Source organism: Citrus sinensis, chromosome 8 (genome assembly GCF_022201045.2).
Source record: "Citrus sinensis cultivar Valencia sweet orange chromosome 8, DVS_A1.0, whole genome shotgun sequence".
NCBI classification, from domain to species: Eukaryota; Viridiplantae; Streptophyta; class Magnoliopsida; order Sapindales; family Rutaceae; genus Citrus; species Citrus sinensis.
The window spans coordinates 15,368,051-15,382,860 of NC_068563.1; the positions used below are offsets into that span (position 1 = coordinate 15,368,051).

A 14,810-nucleotide genomic window follows, 5' to 3' on the forward strand; every position below is an offset into this window, starting at 1 on the left:
GAGAGAATAAATTCTAAAATTGGTATTGAAATGGTGAGAATAAATTGAAGAGAATTCTATTGAAATGACGTACTTGGGTATCTGGATCCGTATCAACATGCATCATGGGCTAAATATTCCTTATTAATGCCAATTAAATCATGAGGGGGGAATCCACACCTCATGAACCACGCTCTAATCAATATGGTGCTAAGGGCTTATCGTGCCAAATAATAATAACCTTATACTAGAGGGCCGGTGAAACCAAGGCGGTACTAGACAAGATTAGTATTATTTGTCGACGAGAAGTCAAAACATCCACAAAAACTAGAGGGGAAGAGAAAATAAATTTACCAAATAAAGCCCATGACACATGTTGAGACTTCACCTTCAACCCAAGCTTGAAAGAAAATTAGCCACTCATAGTTGAACTAGGGGCAAAATGGGAATTTATTAAAATACGAAGAAAATACAAGATGGAGAAGGAATTACAGAAAATGGATCCCAAAAATGGATTCAGAGATATCAAATTAGGGGGGGAGGCCCCCTTTTTATAGATACATGGAGTAAATCATGGCCATCGGATTAAAAACAGTTTGGACGCTCAGGATTGCGCCACGTCATCAGTCAACAGTCCACGGTTTGACCACGCGGATGAACAGTAACGCGGTTTGACCCGGATGAACAGTAACGCGGTTTGGTTGAAAATAATCCTGTGTGATGCATGCACCGTACGCGAGATTTTTCATCCACTGATATGCTGCCACGTCACCATCAACAGTACATAAGAATTTTAGTCCAACAGGATCGTGACACCTCATCAGTCAATGCCACATTATCGGTCAATGCCACATCATCGGTCAATGCCACGTCATCATCCGTCTATGTGAACAGTGTCGTGAACAGTAACGTATACAGTACCATACACGTGAATAGTACCGTACATGTGAATAGTGCCATTTTTCCTTTTATGCTCATCCTAAGGTTTTCGACCGTCCTGAGTTCAAAAGTGATGTCCGTTTTGCCATCTGATTTCTCGTTTATTGTGAAATGACTATGATGCCCCTAAAATACATAAAATACTTAATTAAAATAAAACACATGTAATTAAATCACAAGAAGGTTAAATACATAAAAGTAAGGGTTGTTAGTAAGACTTAAAATGTAAAATGACGGTTTTCTCCTTTATAAATATGCATTTTCTAACACTCAACACAAGGTCTACTGGGTGATGACAAAGTTACTTCCTTAAAATTCTGTGAGAAATGTGTGTTTGGGAAGGCCACAAGACTGAAATTCAGTTTAGGAAGAAAAGAAACCAAACAGACTCTAGATTACATTCACTCAGACCTTTGGGGGCCATCACAAGTTCCATCTTTAGGTGGAGCTAAGTACTTTGTGTCCTTTATAGATGACTTCTCAAGAAAGGTTTGGATTTATATCCTCAAACACAAAGGTGAAGCACTAGAGAGGTTTAAAGAGTGGATAACTCTCATAGAGAACCAAACTCATAAGACAATAAAGAGACTTAGAACAGACAATGGGCTGAATATTGCAGCAAAGAATTTAAAGACTTCTGCAAATCAAAAGGGATTGCAAGGCATAGAACTGTCACCTACACTCCACAGCAAAATGGGATAGCAGAAAGGATGAATAGAACCATAATAGAAAGGGTAAGATGTATGCTGCTGAATGCAAATTTATCAAAAGGTTTCTGGGCTGAAGCTGTGACTACAGCTGCCTATTTAATAAATAGAAGTCCATCCTCAGCTCTAGGTTTCAAGACACCTCAGGAGCTTTGGTCAGGGAAGCCTCCAGACTTAAGCAATCTGAGGATCTTTGGGTGTCCAGCTTATGCTCACATAAAACAAGGAAAGCTTGAACCAAGGGCTGTCAAAGGGTATTTTTTGGGTTATCCAGAGGGCATAAAAGGATTTAAAATATGGACCCTCAGTGGGAAACCATCCAGAATACTAATCAGCATGGATGTCACCTTTGATGAAGAGCAAATGCTTCAGTCAAAGGTAGAAACTGAGATTGAAGCTACTGAAACAGGGGAAGAAGAAAATGTTGGACAGAAGGTGGAGCATTCTGATAGTGTAGCTGATAAAGTAAATGGTGGAGAGCCTTTGAGCTATAAGGAAGCTATAGGTTGTGGAGATAAGCTAAAATGGTATGCTGCAATGCAGGATGAGATAACTTCTCTAAAGAAAAACCATACCTGGATCTTGGTTGACAAACCACCTAATAAGAAACTAGTGGGCAATAAGTGGATCTTCAAATTGAAAACTAGAGCTTCAGAAAAGGAACCTCCCAGGCATAAAGCCAGACTTGTGGCAAAGGGTTTCACACAAGAGAAAGAGTGGACTTCAATGAAGTATTCTCACCAGTAGTCAAATACAGCTCCATTAGACTGCTGTTGGCTCTCTCTACATATTTTGACCTAGAGCTGGAGCAGATGGATGTTAAAACTGCCTTCTTACATGGCAGTCTTGATGAAGAAATTTTCATGGCATAGCCAGAAGGGTTCATTGAGAAAGGATCAGAGGACAAGGTGTGCTTACTGAAGAAGAGTTTGTATGGTCTCAAGCAATTCCCAAGGCAATGGTATTTGAAGTTTGATGAGTTCATGATAAGCCAAGGGTACTGCAGAAGCAAATTTGATAATTGTGTGTATTATAAACTCTCATCCAGTGGTGGAGGCATCTATTTGCTTCTTTATGTGGATGACATGCTTATTGCATGCAGCCAAAAGGAGGAAATAAAGAAGCTTAAAGTGGAGCTTAGCACTGAATTTGAAATGAAGGATTTGGGTGCAGTTACAAAAATTCTGGGTATGTAGATAATAAGAGACAGGAAATCTAAAGTTCTTTTCCTATCTCAAGCTGATTATGTGAAGAAGGTGTTAACCAGGTTCAACATGGAAGATTCAAAACCCGTTTCAACACCTTTGTCAGCTCACTTCCAGTTATCTAAGTCACTGGAACCTACAACAGAAGATGATTTCAACTATATGAGGGAGATACCTTACTCCAGTGCAGTTGGCAGCATCATGTATGCCATGGTATGCACCAGACCTGACTTGGCTCATGGAGTTGGAGTCATCAGTAGGTTTATGGGGAACCCAGGGAAGGATCACTGGAATGCAGTGAAATGGGTACTAAGATATCTTAAAGGGTTTGCTGTCACTGCCATCATGTTTGGTAAAATAAGTGGAGCATCACCTGAAGTGGCTGGGTTTGTGGATTCAGACTATGCAGCAGACAAAGATAAAAGGAGGTCCATCACAGTCTTTGTGTTTACTATGTGTGGAGGTGCCATAAGTTGGAAGTCATCTCTGCAATCAGTGGTTGCTCTCTCAACAACAGAAGCTGAGTATATTGCACTTACAGAAGCTGTTAAAGAAGCAATATGGCTAAGGGGGCTGGTCACTGAATTAGGTTTTGAGCAAGAAGTTGTTAAAGTTAGCTGTGATAGTTCAAGTGCTATTCAGCTAAGTAAAAATCCTAAGTACCATGAGAGAACTAAACATATTGATGTCAGAATGCACTTCATAAGGGATGAAATCAGCAAAGGAGTAGTGAATGTGGTTAAGGTGCCAACTGAAGTAAATCCAGCTGACATGTTAACCAAGCCTTTGCCATCAGTCAGGTTCAGGGACTTACTGAGTCTGATTGGGTGTGTTAGCTTGTGAATCAAGCTTACTGATGTTGTAGTAGTGAAGGGAGAGGCAGAAGCAGATTAGAACTAAGGTGGAGATTTGTGAAGCCAAAAGTTAGTTATAATCTGTTATGAGTTTACTGAGCTGGCTGATGAGCTGGAGTTAGTGGGATCCAAATATTGATTAAGTAGTTAGTCAATTAGTGGAAACACACTTGTGGAAAAAGCAATACATATATGCTGTTTTCTGAAGCTCATTACAGAGATATACGACTGCTGTATTACAAAGAGAAAAGTTTAGCTTTGAGAGCTTGGTAATCAGTATTGTGAAATCATTGTAACCAGCCATTCTTGATCAAATAAATTCTCTGCCCTTGCTGGCATTTGCAGCCGTGGATGTAGGTTCCTTTGTGGAGCTGAACCACGTTAGATTCTTGGCTTGCTGAGAGTTCTTGATTTTGCTCTATGTTTTCTTTGGTTTCGTTTCTAATCTTGCATTTATCAATTCTGGTGTCTTGGGTTGCTTAGTTCTAAGTTCAAAGAAGTCTGGTATAAGCATGATTGCCACAACAATTTGTATTCAAACTAAGCCAAAGATACAGATATAACTTGATCTTTTCATTTTTTTGACAAATTTTGTACGATTAATAAATAGATTGACACAATACGATAAATAATAATGCTAGACATCAACTGCGATTATATATTTATGACATGAATATCAATTATAAATTGTGGTAATATATTGAAAAAGTAACTAATATATATTGAACATTAAATTAATTATTCCTGTCATATCTATATTAGGTTATAAACTTATTCATATCCTATTTATGTCATGTTAACTTATTTATGACCTATTTTAAGGATAATATTGACATATTTATTATTTTTAAACTAATTTTTAATTTTTTATTAAATATGTTAAATGGGTCAACACAATTAATATTAATGACCAGGTCATATCTGACACGATTAATAAATGGATTATGTGTATGTTTGCTTAAATTCAACATGACACAAATATGACATGATTGTGCAAATTTACATACACAAAGAGGCGCATATATATATATGGAGAGAGATATAGAGAGAGAGAGAGAGAGAGAGGTTCTAATAAAAGGCTCTTGCACTTTAACTAAAGTGAGGGATTCTAATTAGAGTTATTGGATTTGAATCCAATAACTCTTAAGATTTGCACATGTTAGACCTACATATGCTATATGTATATTTTAAAATGAAAAGGCAATAGGCTAATACATTTGAATATAATGGCTCAAATCAAGTTTGGGTACCTTAGTCAAAATGCAAGATCCCTTACTATAGCACCATTCTCAATTTACAAACTTCAATTCTTTTGGATGGGATTGACATTCACCCGACTTTATCTTTCCTTATAATTTATTGCATAAATATTGGGTTTTCTTAAAAAAAGTAAGAGTTTGGCGGTATGGATTCCTCCAACTCTACGTTTACTTACTCATTCAAAGAAGGGAATGTGAGTCCCACTCCGTAGATCCTACTCATTTTTAAAGTAAGGAGTAAGATTCATGCTCCCACCTCTGTACTTTTTTACTCATCCAGTATTAAATGTAATATGATTATATTTGTTAAAATAAAATAATGTTACATTTATTTAATAATATTAAATTTTTAAAAAGAATAATAATAATATAACTTATTTAAAAATAATATTATTATATTCATAGAGAAATATTATTATATTTATTTAAAAATAATATTATTACAAAATATTAATAATTAATAATAAGAATAAATATTTTATTATAAGAAGATATTAATTTTGTACAATACTATTAATAATAATGTTTCATTTGTGTTGCTCTTATCAATTATTTTAATTTACATAATTAGATTTAAAATTAATAAAAATTATGATTTACATAATTAAGAACATTTATAATTATTATTAATGTATAAAATTAAAATTAGTAATAAGACAAATAGTCTATTTTACAAATATATTTTTTTATTCACTTCATTATTAAAACCTACAATTCTTTAAATAAGGATAAAAATGTAATTTAAAATAATTCACTCTCAATCCAAAACAAAGAAAACATATAAATGGGATTTTGATTCTCATTCCACTTTCCCACTCTAGTGTAAGTAAACAATCAACTCCCACTCTCATTCCACTCTTTCAATCGCAAGATTCTCATTTCTCAAGATTCTCACGGGTAGGTATTTGATTTAAATATCATACAACTCCTTCATTTGTTTTCGACATTTTCTCATTTTATTATTGAGATCAAAGGTTCGAATAACATTACTTCTACACTAATATCGATTAACTTTTATCTAATATATTTTAAATTTTATTATGAGAGAGATTTCATAAAGTAGTGTTTGAAAACTACTTAGTTAAGCGCCTAAAAAATGAAAGAGAGTTGCATTTTAATATCTATGTACAAAATTGAAATTTTGTGTGTCAGGTACTAAGTCCAAGGAAGTCTAATCTGCCCTAAAAATTTGAAATCGCAAAATTTTACATATTTATTCCATGAATCTAACGTTTCATTTTGAAACTTGCTAGTCTCACAATTCAAGTCATAAGTTTAACATATCACTCAATAATGTTCTCAAAAAAGTCAACCGAATTTTCTCTCGTTCTTCAATATGTCTCGGCCTCTCAGGGAAAGAAAGATCATAATCTTTTAAAAGACAACAAGAAATGCAGTGAAAAGTTTGAATTTGAAACCACACTATAAAATTGATTACTCACCCCTGATACCTTTGAAAGGAAAAAGAAAAGAGTGAGAGAGAGAGAGAGAGAGAGAGAGGTATGAAGTAACTTATAGATGGTGAATATCCAGCGAAAAAGAAGTGTCATAGATTTAATTTTTTAGTTTTATAGTCATATTCCCCTTCCGTAGATTTTGGAGCAATATGCGTTATCAAAATTAGTTATCACCTGAACCAGATGTCTTCTTCTTTTAGAAAGCTGAAGGAAGTCCAACATAAAAACAATACTTGTCTAATTCAGGGTATCTTCTCTTGGACAAAACTTTTAAGTAAAACATATATAAATATACATGATTATATGTATAAAACACTACTAGAAAAATGGTCTTTACTGACTTTAGAATAGTGTCAGAAATGATTTTCACTGACACTTGTTAATTGTGTCAGTAATTTGGGAGTCAGAAAAATAGTGACACTTGTAAGTGGTGTCAGTGATTACTATTACCACAGTATCACCGATATTATGACACCATAGTATTAGTAGTTATTGATATTTTATTAATGTCTATAGTTACTGCTACCATGGCATCACTAGTTAATTTATTTTAAAAAATAAAAAATTGAATTGGATCATTGCCTATTGATTTATTGGTAAAATTAAAAGGCACCACAAAATAACAAAAAGAAATTGATTTATATCACAAAATCTTTCATTTCACATTTAAATATTATTAGTATATATTACAAATTCCAAAACTTCAATAACAAAAATATGAGATATCCTACTCTCATAACTAAATAATCCAAATTCAATACACAAAAATTTCTACCATCCAATCAAATGCCTACTACTTGTGGCTAAATTTAATAAATCTAGAAGTTAAATTGAGAAGGATGGCTTCCTTTCACTCTTTGAATATGAGTAGTATAATTGCGTTATCACACCAGCAGCTTCTCCATTCAATAGACTGTATGGGTTAGGATATAAGTGAAGTTGACGAATAAACACTTCAAACACATTGATCAAATCTGCATATGAATACATGGAAAAGAAAAAAAAAATTAGCTGCCAATATCCAGCCATTAGAGAAACAACAATTAACAAAAATAAAATTATTTTGTTTGAAAGAAAAAAAATACTCATAAGCTATTTATAAATAAACTCAATTATTCTCTTTTGGTAAAGGTTATATATATAGCAAACTATAGCAGACAAGAAGTTTTTGATGTAATATCTACTTTCAGCACAAGCATGTTACTTTATCTACATATACCAAATGATTTTTGTGCATAGTTAAAAGCTATCACAAATGCTCTATTATAAATAAATCACCACTCATTTCCTCAATTTATTTATTCTAAAAGTTTATTTAACAAGGCAAAAAATAAGTTTTTAAACTGCAGTTTCCTTAAACTGAGCATAAAATAAATATGAATCTCCATATTTATATTAGGCATAATAAAGTTTGGACTTAAAATGTTTCAATAATTTGAGAGTTCAATCCAAAATTATTACTACTAAAAGAAATAATAGTTAAGCCTTTATAAAGTGAGTATGAGATTTATTATACTACTTAAATCTATTCATGTGAACCATTTAAAGAATATCACCCTAAATTGTAATTAAGTATTCATTAATTTTGCCTAATTATAAAACTTTAAGAAAATAAGAAAAAAGTAGAATAAAAATATAATCATTATATATTTCCACTCACAAGTAATGTTGCTTTAACTTGGTTGACATCATAACCCAAAATCACTTTAAACATTTTTCCTAAACCTAGAAAGGGGAAAAAAACAAACTTCAAAATATAATTATTATATATTAAGACATGCATACATAACATAACTATTTACTAGAATATTCATGGAATAATCCATAGTTCTTAAAATTAATATGCTACACTAAGTATATATTTGATATAGTAAATTAATTTTCAAACTATTACTCATATGCTCATCATCCAAAATCATTTCTTGGAAGCCTTCAAAGTCTTAAATTAGAATGTCAAACTCAAATCAATCGCAAACCATAGAAATTAATAATCGGGCTAATATTTAAGTTAAATTAGTTCAATTAAAAAGAATAGCTAACAAGCTCTTAGCTTTCTGGAACCACCCGGCTGGTCCTAAAACCGTTCATTTTTGGGCTCCAACATTCAAATGGGGCATCAGCATAGCAAACATTGTAGACTTTTCAAACTACAATATAAAAAATTGGAACCTTTTTAGTGTCAATTTTGCAATGGCTAGGACAGGCTTGTATCAACTATCACGCAAAATCAAGCAAGATTACTTCTCCGAGAGCACCGAGATAGAGGCAGCTGCAATGCAAGAATCATGATGCAAATTTCCTAAAGCCTAAACTAGTATCATTTTTCCTTTTTCATTTTGCTATTGTCAAAAACTGAATGCATTTCAAAAATGTTATCTTCATTTGTTGTTGGATTGGTTGGTGCGAGTTGTCTAACAGCGCCAAATTGATTGTAATTAAAATTAAAAAGAATATGATTACCTTAAATAAAAAAGAAAAAAAGGAAAAAAGAAAAAGGAAAAAGGAAAAGACTAACCTTTAAGAATAGTCCCAAATATAATGAAAAAACATTTATGCCTTTGGTACTTTCTTCTGCCGTTGCAATTCACAGTGTTGACACATTTTTTTCCCTGAAAAGTACTGCAAGTTAGTAGATTTATCACTAATCAGATTTAATAGGAAAAGTTGACAGCTTGAATTTAAGATTCTCTTTAATTTAATTTGGAATGCTATGAACAAAACATAATTAGACATGTCAATGCACCACAAATCAAATTTCCAAGTCATTTGGACAACTCTACATTTGCTTCTCACATGATAAAACTATATAAGTTAAAATTGCATATGAAACTGTAAAAGTAGCAGCAGGTGTTTGAATATATATTAAATTTAAAATACTAAATATATCAGAATGATACTTTCCAGATTTTAAGTGGACATATAAGTCAACAACATATTAAAATTTGAGGCTATTCTGATATCATTAGGCTGGTGTTTGATAGGATCAAACATTAATGAACAGTTCTGTCAAAATTGCATATGAAACTGTAAAAGTAACAGCAGGTGTTTGAATATATATTAAATTTAAAATACTAAATATATCATAACGATACTTTCCAGATTTTAAGTGGACATATAAGTCAACAACATATTAAAATTTGAGGCTATTTCGATATCATTAGGCTTGTGTTTGATAGAATCAAACATTAATGAACAGTTCTGTCAAAATTGCATATGAAATTGTAAAAGTAGCAGCAGGTGTTTGAATATATATTAAATTTAAAATAATAAATATATCAGAATGATACTTTTCAGATTTTAAGTGGACATATAAGTCAACAACATATTAAAATTTGAGGTTATTCCGATATCATTAGGCTGGTGTTTGATAGGATCAAAGATTAATGAACAGTTCTGTCAAAATTGCATATGAAATTGTAAAAGTAGCAGCAGGTGTTTGAATATATATTAAATTTAAAATAATAAATATATCAGAATGATACTTTTCAGATTTTAAGTGGACATATAAGTTAACAACATATTAAAATTTGAGGCTATTCCGATATCATTAGGCTGGTGTTTGATAGGATCAAAGATTAATGAACAATTCTGTCAAAAGAAGTTACTGCAGAGACAGTAGAGTTTGAAAAATCATTAAAAATAAATTACAAGTTCAATCAAAATAAAACTTTCCAGATTCGAAGTATGCAAATAGAAATGTAGTTTATCCGAATTTCAGCTTATTCTAACTCTGTTAGACTATATGTTTGCAATATCAAACATGGTACATATGTAATTTCTAATAAAATTGGACAACAACCAACCATATTGAGAAATCCATTCAAAATCAAATATAAACCCAATTCATTCCAAAATTTCCAAAATTAAAATGTTCTCATTTAAACTTAGTTTAATCAAACTTTCAAATCAATTGAAAGTCATTTAGTCAAGTTCAGAAACAACCAAGTTCACAACAACAGTCTATCAATCCTCAAATTTTCAGCATAATTTCGTAAACTATTAATTAATCTTTCACCTCAAAATCAAGTGTCCAGCAACTCGAATATCAACAATCCCAATGTTTAAAATAAAATTAGACATAAAAGCAAACAAAAGCTTACTTTTCACAATAACCAGCTAACTAATGAGCTTTGAAAGATTGATATGGCGGTTTCACAATAAGTTTTGGGTTGTTAGCTAGAAAGAGGGGAGAGAGAGAGAGAGAGAGAGAGAGAGAGTGATGGGCTTATAGGTCGTGAGGGAGAATGGAGATTTTTACTTAAGAAAATTTTAGGTTTGGGTTTTCATACACACCATTAAACGAAATATATAATACATACTAAACCCATGATTGTTGATTGCCATTATTCTTTTAATTAACAAATTGCATTCAACCTAAATCCATAATCACCGATTGTAATCATTCTTTCACTTAATAAACTGAATTTCACCTATAATAAAGCTGCGTTTTATTTATTTTATTAAACAATAAATTAGATTATAAGCAACAAAAACCCTAGATGGCTAGATTACCAAACAAGTGCAAGCTCTCATTTGCACTCAATAAACATCAATCAATTAACAGATAAATACTTAAACAATGAGAATAGAGAATGAGACAAAGAATTACCACAACACTGATTCGGACTTTCAAACCTTAGGTTTGCCCAAATTCTTCACAGCACTTTCTGAGTTCTTTTCAGGGATATTTTAGCTTAAGGACGACGGGTTTCAAGGTGTTGACAGAGGCGGCTTTCAAGGTAGATCATTGTTAGAGAGAGAAAGAGAGCGAGAGAGAGGGAAGGAGAGAGAAGAAAGAAAGCTTTGGCGGCAGTGAGATAGATTTTTGACTTAACAAAAATTTTTAGGTTTTAGGTTTCACACATACCATACATGAAAGATTTTTAGGTTTTAAGTTTTAATATTTATTTATTTATTAATTTATAAGTTCAAAAATGCAATTTTTGGCCGAGTGGTATAGCGGTTAAAATAAAAAGGTTATGGCTTAGGGGTCTTCGGTTCGATTATTACTAGATACAAAATTAAAATTTTATTTTTTTAACTACTAATACTTTAGTGTCACGAATTTGTGATATTTAATTTACTGATACCGTAGTATTAGCAATTTGTGATACGTATCTGTTAAATACGAAAAATGCCCCAAATACATGTAATTACTGATACTTTATAATAAAGTGTCAGAAGACAAGTGTCACAAAAGACCATTTTTCTAGTAGTGAAATATAGTCCTTCGAAATCAAAGATACATTTGTCAAAAGGTGTGTTCACAAAGGGTTGTGATGGTGAGGATTTTTGGTGAGGATTTTTAGTCAATTTCATAATTCCAAATCCATTATATCAATTATCGTCAATAATGCACCAGCAATCGAGCTTAAGGACTTCTAATAATTAATAAACACTAATCCATATATATATCAAATGGGGTATTAAATAATACCAACATTAGAGTAAGAAAGTTGAAAAAGGAAGTGTCTTCCTGTTGAAGAGGGACCGACCTCGAACCCCAAAACATGTGGCATTAATGGCTTTATTGACAGGATTTGACATGGCAATTTGGCAAAATTAAGCATCCATGATACGTGTTTCTTAACATCTTAAGCCCTCTTCAATTCAATTCCTTCTTCTTGTCTGATCTTAGCTAGCTAGCTGTCCAATTGTAAATTTATTGGGTGTTGTTCATGGGCTAGCTGGCATTACTTGCACTTGAGCTGTCTTCAATAATACTTCCATTGACGCCATAAAAACCCTTTCTGCATAAGTATTGTCACAGCTCTAGAAAGAGTCCAAATGGCTCTTTTAATCTTATACAGAGGCATGCACATATGTCAATTGATTGTTGATCGAATTACACGGAGCAATGAGTACACATCAAATAATGCTGCAACTTATTACATAAATTAAAAATTGTCCTTTATATATAGAGTTCATGTATCTGTAATGATAAAATTAAACTGTCATCACTTGTATAGACCCCTCCAAATTCAAATTGAGTGCACAAAATCATAATTGATTGGGATTCGTAAAGACTATGAATTATTTATTCCTGCCATGTACGTGGACACCAAGCCATCACTGAAGTACCCGTATCTTACATTTATGATTCGCAAATAAAGCTACATACATGCGGCAACTAATTATTCCAATGACGGTACTTCTTTGTTTGTTTAATAATTTTTTTTTTTTGTCTTAACTACGAAGTGGTCCTGAATAAACCTCAATTGTGAAAGGTATTTTTAAACCCGTATCACAATTCAGACTAATCTCCGTTCGCACCGAATCGGCTCACAAAGGGTAAAGTGAAAACTCTTTAAAATTAAAAATTTCTTTTAAAAATTTTTTAATTTCAATAAAACTCACGTCTTCGACTTTGGTCTAGCGGTGGATTTGTGCTCACAAAATAGAGTATATAAATTTTAGAGTCTGGAGACTCCATCACGTAAAAACTTTTTTTTTTAATTTTTCAAACTGAGTAAAGTAACTATTTCCTCGATTAAATATTAGTGGAAGTAAATATTTATAACCCTCTAAATTATACTATAAATAAATATATTTGGACTCCTATTCAACATTAGATTGGATTCATTGATGATGAATTATTAATTCTAACACTACCATCATTCTCTATCTCTTATTGTCTTTTGCTTTTTCAATGTTTCATTATTGGTAAACCAAAACTTATGTTCAGCTGGTCCAAATCAGTATCGAGTCCTCAACTCTACTTTTTATGTATCTCACTTTTAAAATATAAACTATTACTTAAAATACAAACTATTATGGCAAGCGTATGCCCTATTTTGATTTGTATCGACCAAGATGGTGATGTATCCACAAATATTATTGGCGACAGCATATTAACTATTTCTTATGTGAAGGGCCGAAACCTGGCGTTGCATTGAATAAGTGCTTCATCATATTTGTTTCTTGCTACCATAATAAATGGAGTTATGATGTAATTATGGTCTGAGATTGACTTTCGACACCATTAATTTCGTGTATTGAGGTGTGTAGGATTTTAAAATTGCAATTGATGTTAAATAAAATGGAAGTTATTATATAAAAATTTGGGGTTATTATTATTTTACTACTTCAAAAATTGTCAAATATTAAATGATTACAACAAGTATTGTCTCCTATCATTTTCCTATTATATTTTTATAAAAATATTATTTTACTACTTTTCCGTTATAACCGTTAGTTGACCAGTTAGTTGACTAACAAAAATACCAATTTCACCCTTCATGATTAAAAAAATAATACTTGAAACTTATTTACAAAATAAATTGGTAATATATTTATTAAAATGAATATAAAATACCAGCATAATTCTTTTTGTTGGAATTATGATATATGGATTACAATTTTGTCTTATTATTTCTTTTAATCATGAAGGGTAAAATTGGTATTTTACTAGTCAACTAACTGATCAACTAACGGGTCAATTAACGGTTGTAATGGAAAAAGTAGTAAAATGATATTTTTATAAACATATAGTAGGAAAATGATAGAAGACAATACTTGTTGTAGTCATTTGATATTTAGCAATTTTTGAAGTAGTGAAATAATAATAACCCAAAAATTTGTAGCTGTGTGGTAAAGACTGCTAGTTGAAAATTGAAAGTATATTTAGAAAAAATGAATTTAAATTTTTCTCAAAATTATATTACTAATTAGGGTCTAACCATTACTTTTTAAAGGTACCCTATCTCATAGCCTAAACACTGTCGGATGGTTAGAAAGTTAAAATAAATAAATAAATAAAATATAATCATTTGACAATACTCAAATGGGGTATGATACCTAATCTAGCCTACTAATTAATATATAATTTAATAAATTATTTAAGGTGGGTTCTCATAACTTTTTTTTTACTTAAATTAGTAATTTAAATTTCTTCCATTGATCCAAATATAATTATTAAACTAAATAGATGGTGAGGAAATCATTTTCTTTCTAACGAAAAAGAGAGACTAGTATTGGTTTTTCAGTAACAAGTTTTAAAAATCCAAAGCGTCGTAGCCCAACTGTTGGACAACTAAGTCAGTCATCGTGTGCCATAAAATAAGTTTTTTTTTTTTTTGGATAAAAGTTGCTTCATTAAATTGAAATATTACAAGAGAAATGCAGTGTCAGGAGGCGCCTCTTGCACCCATGTACAAGACTCTGAGCAACCAAGAGTCATTTTAGCAGCATTATGAGCTGTTAAGTTACAAGATTTTGGAATATGTTTCACAACAAACACGCTTTTCTTACAAATAAAACCACATATTTCATATATAACACAATCAATCTCTAAATTGCTATTAATTCTCCTTAACATGAACCTAATGCCATTAACTGAATCAGATTCGACCACTAGTGGGTTAAGCCTTAGATCCTTTGCCAATTTGATACCTTCCAATATTGCACTAGC

General features: G+C 31.7%; 1 long non-coding RNA gene across 1 annotated transcript; it reads right to left on the reverse strand.

Annotated features, from left to right (window-relative positions):
• Positions 1–7,052: 7,052 nt before the first annotated feature.
• On the reverse strand, positions 7,053–11,233 carry LOC127899198 (uncharacterized). Its single transcript, XR_008051160.1, has 3 exons — positions 11,010–11,233; positions 8,916–9,009; positions 7,053–7,374 (listed from the first exon to the last, which is right to left on the reverse strand). It is a non-coding gene; the product is annotated as an uncharacterized LOC127899198 (long non-coding RNA).
• Positions 11,234–14,810: the final 3,577 nt, after the last annotated feature.